Here is a 10,622-nt window from a genome sequence, read left to right as displayed (position 1 = left end):
TGATTGCGTAAACAAAACCTCCAGAATTGTGACTGAAATGGCCACCTTTCACCTCAGTGATTCAATATCATGTAAATTAACATTAAATCTGTGACCAGCAGCCAACCAGAACATTCCAGAGAAATTCCCAGGCTGATGGGGGGGGGGGGGGGATTTTTCCTCCAGAAGAGTTTGAAAACAAAAGCAAACTATAGGCTACTGCCTTTCCTAAAGGAAATAGTTGTCTTCTCCTTGGAATGGGGAAGAATATAAAGATTTCACTTTACTGGGAGAGGTTACTAGATACAACTGTGAACCCTCAGGCATCTTTGCCTCCACTTAATTCTTTCTAAGTTCTTTTACCTTATTTTATAAAGAAAGAATAAGGCTGGTGCTACCCATCATTATTCTTCAAACAGAAAATACTCAAGGTATTCAGAGTTTTGCTTCCAGCTCTGAGAGAAGCCTGTGACTGTGAAGCTGATGGCACTCAAGTCAAGTAGGCTTATGGTTGTTGTTATAAATTGAAATGTCCTGGGTAATGCTGAAGGTATTGCAGAAAGCCAGAAGTTAACCAGAGTTAAAGAAATCAAAAATTAACCATTCCCAAAAAAAGACTAAGGTGGAAGAATAATGTGGGAAATATAATTAAGTAGAATTCACAACTTTGTTTACATATAAATTAGCAAACAATTGAGTTCTGGGGCCAAAGGTTAGAGAATTTGTATCCAGTTTGTAACTTGTAATTGGTGGTAAACATGAAGAAAACAAAGACAATTCAGCCTTCAGGACCTTTCCTGCGTATCTGCCAGGACTACTTTATTCACAGACTAATATCCTTGTTCTAATTTTCTGAGCTCCTTGCATCAGCACTCTTAACCAACCGCAGTCTGTAAAGCTGTTTTGGCCATGGAAAGTGCTCACAACTTATTCTGGTGTTGGCTCCTTACAGAGAAGGGGGTGGGAAATTACGTTGTTTTTATTCACATTGGGGGGGTGGGGTTTTAATGCCAGAGTATTGAATGGAGCTTTCAAAGGAAAAATTGTTTTAAATTAAGAGAAGGAAAAATTATCAATAGTAAAAGCCAACTACCTAATAGATAACTTCAGTAAACATTTGATGTACACAGCTCACAGCTGCAGGAGGGATGCAGGGAGGCTCACGTGCTGATCAGGGACATGATGTTCAGTTAAAGGGATGGGAAGTGAGACTGTAAAATGAGAGCACCTATTCAAGCCCATTTGCTGTGCTTTTCTCTCACATTCTCATCTGCCTGGGCTTCTCCTGGAGGAGGTGGAAGAACACCAGCTGATCTTATCATATCCACCATAGTGCCAGCATGGTACAAAAAATGTCTTTTCTGACCACACTTCCACAGTGATTCAGATTTGGGTACGACCTGCCTCCTACCTATTCCCCTCCTCTCTCCAGGTCTGCATGTTCTGGGTGTTGACTGCAGCTCTGTGAACACAGCCAAGACAATACTCATGTAAGTGCGTCTCTGATCTGTGAGAACAGCAGGGGCAGTGAGCAAGCAGCTCCCAGCAGACTCTGCAGGAAACCCTAAGAGAGGTTGTCCAACATGGCAAGTGTTGAATTATGGACAGAGAAGGGGTCGTTGCAAAAGTTGAGTAGATGCTGATATGAAATAATCTGAATAAACTCATAGGGTTAGCATCTAGATTATGGGTTACCAGGGGCTGGGTTGGGGTTAGAAATTGGGGAGTTAATGCTTAATTTGTACAGAATTTCTTTTTGAGTTGATTGTAAAGTTTTGGATAAGGGCGGTGGCAATGGTGAAACCATTGAATAACTTGCTGAATGGATGCCACTGACGTTTAAAGTCTGAAACTACTGCCCACAATTTGTCAGCATTTTTCCTTGTTATTATAGCTGGGTAATATATGAACCTCTTTCCTTCACATGTAGTTGTTATTTTGCATTAGCTGAAAGATTTATAATTGTGCTATAACTAGAAGGTTCCCATGCCCCCTCCTTTATAGCCTGATGATCCCCACCCCCTTTAACTCAGAGCTACTCAGAAGCAGGCTGAAATGAGATGCTCCCCTTAAACAGTATCTGCATGCCCCCAGGCCCGCACCTGCAAACTCCCTGTAAACTAATGACACCTGCCTGGCCAAGGAATCCCTGACCCTGATCTTATGTTAATGAGGGATTCTATTAACAGCCAGTCAGTATAAGCTAAGTTGAATCCTTAATTTGAATGCATGCACAACCTGTCATAATGGCCTGCTTACAACCCCCAATTTGAATGTTTGCTCACCAATTGCACTGTGCTTAGATAATATCTCTCAGCCCACCTCCTTTTGTTTAATAAAAACTCAGCACTTCCAGCTCAGGGGAGACAGATCTGAGCTTTGTCTCCAGTCTCCTTACTTGGCCACCTCATAATAAAGCTCATTCTCTCTTTGAGACCCGCAAAAATGATAGCATACTACTGAGACTGCAACCAACGGCACTAAATTGTACATGTGAATGAGGTTACAAGAAGGAATTTTAGGTTATATATATGTCACTAGAATAAAAATTATTAAAGATAAAACAGCTTTCCAGAGCACCATCTGCAGTGGAGCTGCTGCCAAGATGCAGATTTTCATAAAAGCCCTAACAGGGAAAGACTATTACCCTTGAGGTTGAACCCTGGCATGGAATAGAAAATGTGAAAGCCAGGATCCGGGATAAGGAAGGAATTCCTCCTGATCAGCAGCGACTGATTTTTGCTGGCAAACAACTGGAAGGTGGATGCCCCTTGTCTGACTGCAGCATTCAAAAGGGCCCACTCTTCATCTTGTGCGGACTTCATGGCGGTGCTAAGAAAAGGAAGAAGAAGTCTTAAACTAGTCCCAAGAAGAATTAGCATAAGAAGAAGAAGGCTACACAGCTGTCCTGAAATACCATAAGGCGGGAGAGAATGGCAAAATGAGTCGCCTTCATTGAGAGTGTCCTTCAGATGAATGTGGTGCTGGCGTTTTCATGGCCAGCCTCTTCGACAGACATTACTATGGCAAGTGTGGTCTGACATATGGCTTCAACAAACCAGAGACAAGTAACGGTATGTGGGTGAATAAAAAACACGAACTAACAAAAGATATATAAAAAACAGGCCTGTATAACACTGAACCCTACTGTAAATAATGGACTAGCGTTAATAGTACAAGTATAAAAACATTCTTTCATAAGTTATAGCAAATGTACCACACTAATACAAGGTGTTAATGATAGGGAGTGGCATAGGAGGAAAAAAATACAGCTAATGTAGCCTATGGACTGTAGTGAATAGTGCAATCATAATATTCTTTCATCAGTTGCAACAAAAATATCACACTAATGCAAAGTGTCAAAATAGGGGGTATGTGAGTATGCTATAATTTTTGCATGAATTTTCTGTGTATATATATATATATATACACATAAAACAGTTGAGTAGACAAGGGATGGGATGTGGAAGGAAAAGACCTGGTTAAAGTCTTGACTTTGCTCTTGATCCCCAGATGGTGGCCTTGGACCAGCCCTTTATCTTCTAAATTTCCCAGTCCTCTCCCTTGAAAATAGAGACAATATAACCCAGCCTTACACCCAAGGCAGCCATCAGGATTCAATGCAGAACCATTTTCTAAAGTACATTTGTTATTATAATGTATTTTTTTTCCTCATTGGAGAGCAAAACGTTGTAGCCTAAGCTGGAAGAACCACAGAGTTATCATCATTCTTTGTCCAAACCCAGTTTCATTGCCCAGGGAAAAGTATGAACAGCAGAAACCATGAGATACACTTTATTTGCATGTCAAGAATGCTTGTATGTTCCTATATTAAGTTTTTACAATAAAAATATTAAAATTTAAAAAAGAGCAGGTAAGATAGAATTTGGATAAGGTAAGAAATACCTGTTAAAATAGTAAAAGGGGAATTTTTGATGCTAAGTCATCATGAAGCCACAGTTCTAGTCACGAGAGTTTACACAAGGAATCGTACAGGGGCCTACAGGGGGCTGGTGTGTAAAATGACATGAGTTTCCTATGGATGTTGTAACGAATTATCACAAAACTAGTGGCTTAAGATAATGCAGATTTATTATCTTACAGTTCTATAGGTCAGAAGTCCAAAATACATCAGCAGGGCTGGTTCATCCTGGAGGCTCTAAGGAAGAATGTGTTCTTGCCTTTTCCGGCCTCCAAATTCTATCTTAACTGCTCTTTTTTAAATTTCAATATTTTTATTGTAAAAACTTAATATAGGAACATACAAGCATTCTTGACATGCAAACATTCCATACATGGTATACAAGCAATGGCTCACAATATTATTACGTAGTTGTGCGTTCATCACCATGATCATTTTTTTAAATATTTGCATCACTCCAGAAAAAGAAATAAAAAAGAAAACTAATACATACCGTACCCCTTACCCCTCCCTCTCATTGACCACCAGTATTTCCATCTAGCCAATTTATTTTAACCTTTGTTCCATGTTATCATGGTGCTCAATTAAACTGACCATACCAGTTAAATTAGGAAATGCACTACCCAAAATATAAATATTGCACCAAATAAACATCTCTCCCTTTAGTCTCACACAGAAGTTGAAGTTTAAAAACATGAATGATGTCATCCTTTACCCAGTCTTCTGATAGACCTTAGTCCTTTCCAGATCAGTTTCATTCATATCTCTACTAGAAGTCTGACCATTTTTTCAACTTTTTAAACATGTAACTGCTCTTAATGGGCTCATTTCTGAGAATCGTTGATGAAACCTGCACACCAAGAATCTCCCCCATGGAAACGGTTTTCCTGTTGCTCACAGCTCAGGGTCAAAGGTACCAGGCCCACCCTACAAGACAACCTCCTTCCATCTTCCAAAACTTTTTCTCTGGAATACCAGGTACCAGCTAACCTTCCTCCTGTCAAACTGTCTCAAGTATCTGCTTCTTGCTTAGACATGCTACCCCAGGAACATTTTTGGTTCTTTATCATTCGTTTTAGATATTCTTGGCGTGAAAGTTTCATAGCTCAATTCCGCAGTAGAGCAAGAGCTCTACTCCAGCTGGGATTAAACAGATCCAAGCTCCCCCTAAGCCACCCAATGCCTGATCTTGAGATAGAATATATCAAATGCACCCCTTCCACAATTTAAAACTGGTCATTTACAATGTTTATTGCTTCACTTAACACTTTAAATCATTTCGTATGCATATGTCAGTGTCTCTTCCCAGTTGTGTCAGTTATTTTCTGTTGCCTCCAGACTGGGCTCCATCCATCCCTACCTTGTCTGTGCTCTGAGGAGGCTGACCCCTGGAGGCTGACCCCTGGAGGCTGACCCCTGGAGGCTGACCCCTGGAGGCTGACCCCTGGAGACTGCATCCCTTGCATCCCCTGCCTTCTGTTTGCATTAGGCCAATGAGAGAAATTGGAAGAACTTTGTGGGGTCAAAGAAGAGAGGAGTTTGGGCATTTAGGTTCTTTCTTTCCCCACTCACTTGCTTCTTTGGAGCCACCATTCCAATGATGACTACATCGAAGATCATAGAGCCTAAGGAGTCACCCTTTGTGCTAATTTGAATCTCTTGTGGACCCCAGAAAAGCGATGTCCTTTAATCCTCATTCAATATTGCTGGGTGGGAGCTATTTGATTGTTCCCATAGAGATGTGACCCACCCAATTGTGGGTTATAACTTTTGATTAGGTGAGTTCCATGGACATGTGTCTCCACCCATTCAAGGTAGGGTTGCTTATTGGAGCCCTTTAAGAGGGAACTATTTTGTAAAGAGCCATCAGAGCCCACACAGCCAGAGACCTTTAGAGATGCAGAAGGAAAATGCCTCTGGCAGAGCTTCATGGAACAAGAAGCCTGGAGAGAAACCCAGCAGATGTCACCATGTTTGCCATGTGCCTTTCCATTGAGAGAAAACCTGAATGTCATTGGCCTTCTTGGACCAAGGTATCTTTCCCTGGGTGCCTTAGATTGGACATTTCAATAGCCTTGCTTTAATTTGGACATTTTCACAGTCTTGGAATTGTAAATTAGCAACTTAATAAATTTCCCTTTAGAAAAAGTCATTCCATTTCTGGTATATCACATTCTGGCCACTTGCAAACTAGAACACCCTTCTTCCATGACTCTACTTTCAATGAGTTCAGAAATTGTTGTCAGTCCCTGTGTAAGGGATATGCCTTATTGATCCCCTTGACCTTTTGGAATTGTCTCTTTACTAAATTACCTTTTACTAAACTCCTTTGAATGAAATTCTGTTTCCTGCCCCAATTTTATGTGAAGTCCTTAAAATCTAATTCTGCTCTGTTATGTGGCTGACCCTTACATGCAGTATATGAATAATATGTCCTTGCATTCTTTAATTTTAATTTATATTTATATAAATTTATATGCATAAGCTTCCATCTGTGTTCTCATGATGAACCCACTGCTGAACATTTCATGAGGACATTCATTAACTCTTAAATGTCAGCAAATGTGAGAAGTAGAAAAAAGGAAGACCATCTATTAAACATCAACTATATGCTGGACACACTTTTTCATAAATTTCTAAGGCAAACACACATGCCTAAATGCTTTTTTGATCAGTAAGATCTTAGTTTGTAGCCTTGAGATAATGGATGATGAAAGAGTATTGTTAAGAGGGAATTCTCAAGAAAGGGAAATAAGCTGACTGAGTCCCAGAAGGGAGCACTGGGAGGCTCATAATATGCAAAAAAAGGTGATATTGCAGTGATAGTGATACACATAATATTCTACTGTGCCATTGCAGCTATGACACCTGGGGAAGAGTATGGATTTAGGAAACAAGAGAATAGTTGGATGATTGGCTCCGTCAACACTCCTTTCACTATCAGTAGTATCATAGCTAAGATGAGAACTGAAATCAAGACAGAGGTGGAAGAAAGAAAACTAATAAGCTATCCAGGTGCTGCGGTAGTACTCAACCACATGTCCTATATTGGAGACAAGACCACAGAAAGTCAAATAACCACCAAGAAATCAATGATGTGTTCTAAGTTGGGAGAGAGAAGACAAGCAATATTTGGTGGAGTCTGGGATAGATAACTAGCTTGCCACATCTGACTGCAAGCAGTCTCACCTATTTGTCCTAGTGTGCCATATACAAATTATTATCTATGTACTCCATGATACTGAAAAAAAGAACACAGTGCAGGACACTGGGAGGACTTGCCAGAGAGAAGAAGTCCTTTCCTGAAAGGGAAACAATCACACATACTAGGGAATTCCTGAAAGTTCTTTTGCTGCCCAGAGCAAGATGCAGGCTCAAAGAGACCTAAGAAACTGGGACAAGCATTAAAGAAGAGCCTTAATACATAGTCACCTTACATTAAAACCTTAAGGAGGAGGAAGAAACTGACTTCCAGAATTAGCATACAAATCAATAAAATTCCCAGACATCAGAAAAAGATAGAAAGTTATACAAAGAAGCAGGAAGAGATTGTCCATTCAAAAGAGCAAATAACTTAAAGAGGAACACAGACCTTGGGACAACTAATCAAGACATTCAGTCAAATCTTTTAAATAAAAGGAAAACATGGTCATAGAATTAAAGGAAATAAAGAAGGAGGCATTGGAAAATTTTTTAAAGAGCCAAGCAGAAATTTGGGGTGTGAAAAACACAATAACAAATTTAAAATATGCTAGAAGTGTTCATCAGCAAATTTGAAGAGGTAGAAGAAAGAATCAGTAAACCAGAACACAATGCAATGGAAATAACAGTCTGAAGAACAGATAGAGAAAAGAATGAAAAAAGAGAGCAGAGTCTAGAGGACCTGTGGAACAACATGATGCACACAATATACTCATTATGGGAGTCTCAGAAAGAAAGGAGAAGACAAAGAGGGAAGAAGGGATATTTGAGAAAATAATGGCTGAAAACTTCCCAAATCTGATGGAAGACATGATATGCACATCCAAGAAGTCCAACAAACTCCAAATAGGATAAACTCAAGTGGGTTCACTCCAAGACATAACTTAATCAAAATGTTTCATGCCAAAGATAAAGAGAATTTTGAAAGCAGCAAGAGGAAGCAGATTCATCACATACAAGAAGTCCTCAATAATTTTTACTGCTGATTTCTCGTCAAAAATCTGAAGACAAGAAGGCAGTGGTATGACATATTTAAAGTTCTGAAAGAGAAAAAATTGCCAGCCAAGGATTTTACATCTGGCAAAACTGTACTTCAAATATGACAGAAAATTTAAGATATTAATGGATACACAAAAGCTGAGAGAGTTGTCATTGTAAGATATGCCACATATAAAATGCTAAAAAGAGTTCTTAAGATGGAAAAAAAAAGTACAGTAGAGAGTAGCCTGGAGCTGTATTAAGAAGCAAAGATCTCTGGTAAAGGTTACCAAAAGGGTAAATACAAATGGCAGCATTATTTTAAACTGTACATTTTTATTACTTATAAGACTTAGAATACAAAAGACTAAAAAATAATCATATTTCTATGAGGATGCAAAATATAAAGATGTAACGTGTGACAAAAAAAGAATAAAGAGGGAGAACAGAGAAGTACAAGAGCACAGAACTGTGTGTGCTCTTGAAACTTAGTTAGTATAATTTCAGACCAGATGGTCATAGATTCTGTTTGTTAAATCCAAACCCCACGGTGACCACAAAACAGTATTTAAAGTATATACAGAAACAGAAATGAGAAGGGGGTCAATCTATTTCATCACAAAAGACCAACTAAACATGAAAGAAAGCTGAAATAAAGGAAAAGAGGGAAAGGTATAAAACTTAAAGAAACAAGGCAAAATAGCTAATGTAATTCCTTCTTTATCAGTAATTACACTGAATGTAAATGAATTAAACTCTCCAATCAAAAGTCACAGATTGGCAGAATGGACAAAAAGCATAATCCACTTTATCTTGTTTCAAGAAACTCTCCTCAGACCCAAAAACACAAATAGGTTGAAAGTGAATACTCCCTGCAATTAGAAACTAAAAGAGAACTGGAATGGCTACACTATTAGCATTTTTGACAGTAAGTCAAAAATTTTTACAAGAGACAAAGAAGGACACTGTACATTAATGCAAAGGTCAATCCCCTGAAGAAGATAAATAATTGTAAACATATATATGCCTAATCAAAGAATCCCACAAGACATGAGGCAAATATCAACAACACTCAATAGCGAAATATATACTTCTAACATAATAGTTGGAAGCCTCCATACCTCACTTTCATTAATAGATAGACCATATAGACAGAAAATCAATAAATACTGGATTTGAAGTAGACCTAACAGATACATAAATATCACTACATTCAGTAACAACAGAATACACATTCTTTTCAAGTGCTTATAGATAATTCTTCAAGCAGACATCATGTACACCACAAAACATCTCAATAAATTTTAAGATGGAATTATACAAAGAATCTTCTCTGAACATATGAAATGACACCGGAAATCAACAATACAAGGAAAATAAGAAAATTCACAAATAATGGATATTGAACAACATACTCTTAAACAACAATGGCACAAAGAAGAAATCACCAGGAAATTAGGAAATATATTGAGAAAAATGAAAACAGAAACACAACATACTGAAACTTATGGGATGTAGAAAAGGCAGTGCTCGAAGGAAATTTATAGCTATGGGTGTCTATATTTAGAAAGGAGAGATTTCAAATCAATAACTTAACTTCCCAAATGGAGGAATGAAGAAAGAAGAGAAAACTATACCTAAAGTACATAGAAGGAATAAATAATAAATATTAGAGCAGAAATAAAGAATAGGAAAATAACTGAGAGAATCAATGAAATAAAAAATTGGTTCTTTCAAAAGATCAATAAAATTGACAAACCTTTCACTGATTGACAAAGAAAAAAGAGAGAACATGCAAATAACTAAAATCCAAAGTAAAAAGTAGGGACATTACCACTGATCTTGCAGAAATTAGAAGGATTATGATAGAATACTATGAACAATTGTATGCTAACAAATTTAATAATCTAGAAGAAATGGAGAAATTTCTAGTAATATACAACTTACTAAATTTACTGAAGTAGAAATAGAAGATATCAATAACCTATAATAAGTAGTGAATGAATTAGTAATCAAAAACATCCCAACAAAGAAAAGTCTACATCCAGAGGGCTTCACAGTGAATTTAATCAAATAGTCAAAGAATTAACACCAATCCTTCTTAAACTCTAAAGGATCTCTTCCTAATTCATTCTATAAGATCAGCATTATCCTTATACCAAAGCCAAATAAAGTCAACCCAAGAAAAGAAAATTATAGATCAATTTTTTCCCTATGAATATAGATGCAAAAATGCACAGTGAAATACTAACAAATCAAAGTCAAGAGCATATTGAAAGATTAGATAATTTAGAGGCTATATTTTCAGTGAAAAGTTGGACCAGAGAAATAGTTTGCCCATAAATTCAGACACATTACAAGGAAACTTCTATGTTTCAACCTGAAGTATAGACAAGGAAAAGATTTCTGAGAATCTGTAAACATAGCCTACATGCACATGGTTTCTGGGCTTGAATTTATACTATGTGCAAAATCTTGTAATCCCTAAATCAAGAATTTCACATATTTAATGGTCCTGGGGACTTGACCAAAAAAGCCCAAA

The 10,622-nt window shown here is 37.8% G+C and overlaps 1 pseudogene; it reads left to right on the top strand.

Annotated features, from left to right (window-relative positions):
• The first annotated feature begins 2,584 nt into the window (after positions 1–2,584).
• LOC143661247 (ubiquitin-ribosomal protein eS31 fusion protein pseudogene) lies at positions 2,585–3,097 on the top strand (annotated as a pseudogene).
• The last annotated feature ends 7,525 nt before the right edge of the window (positions 3,098–10,622 follow it).

Source organism: Tamandua tetradactyla, chromosome 17, assembly GCF_023851605.1.
Source record: "Tamandua tetradactyla isolate mTamTet1 chromosome 17, mTamTet1.pri, whole genome shotgun sequence".
Classification (NCBI taxonomy): Eukaryota; Metazoa; Chordata; class Mammalia; order Pilosa; family Myrmecophagidae; genus Tamandua; species Tamandua tetradactyla.
This window is presented reverse-complemented; position numbering and strand designations above follow the sequence as displayed.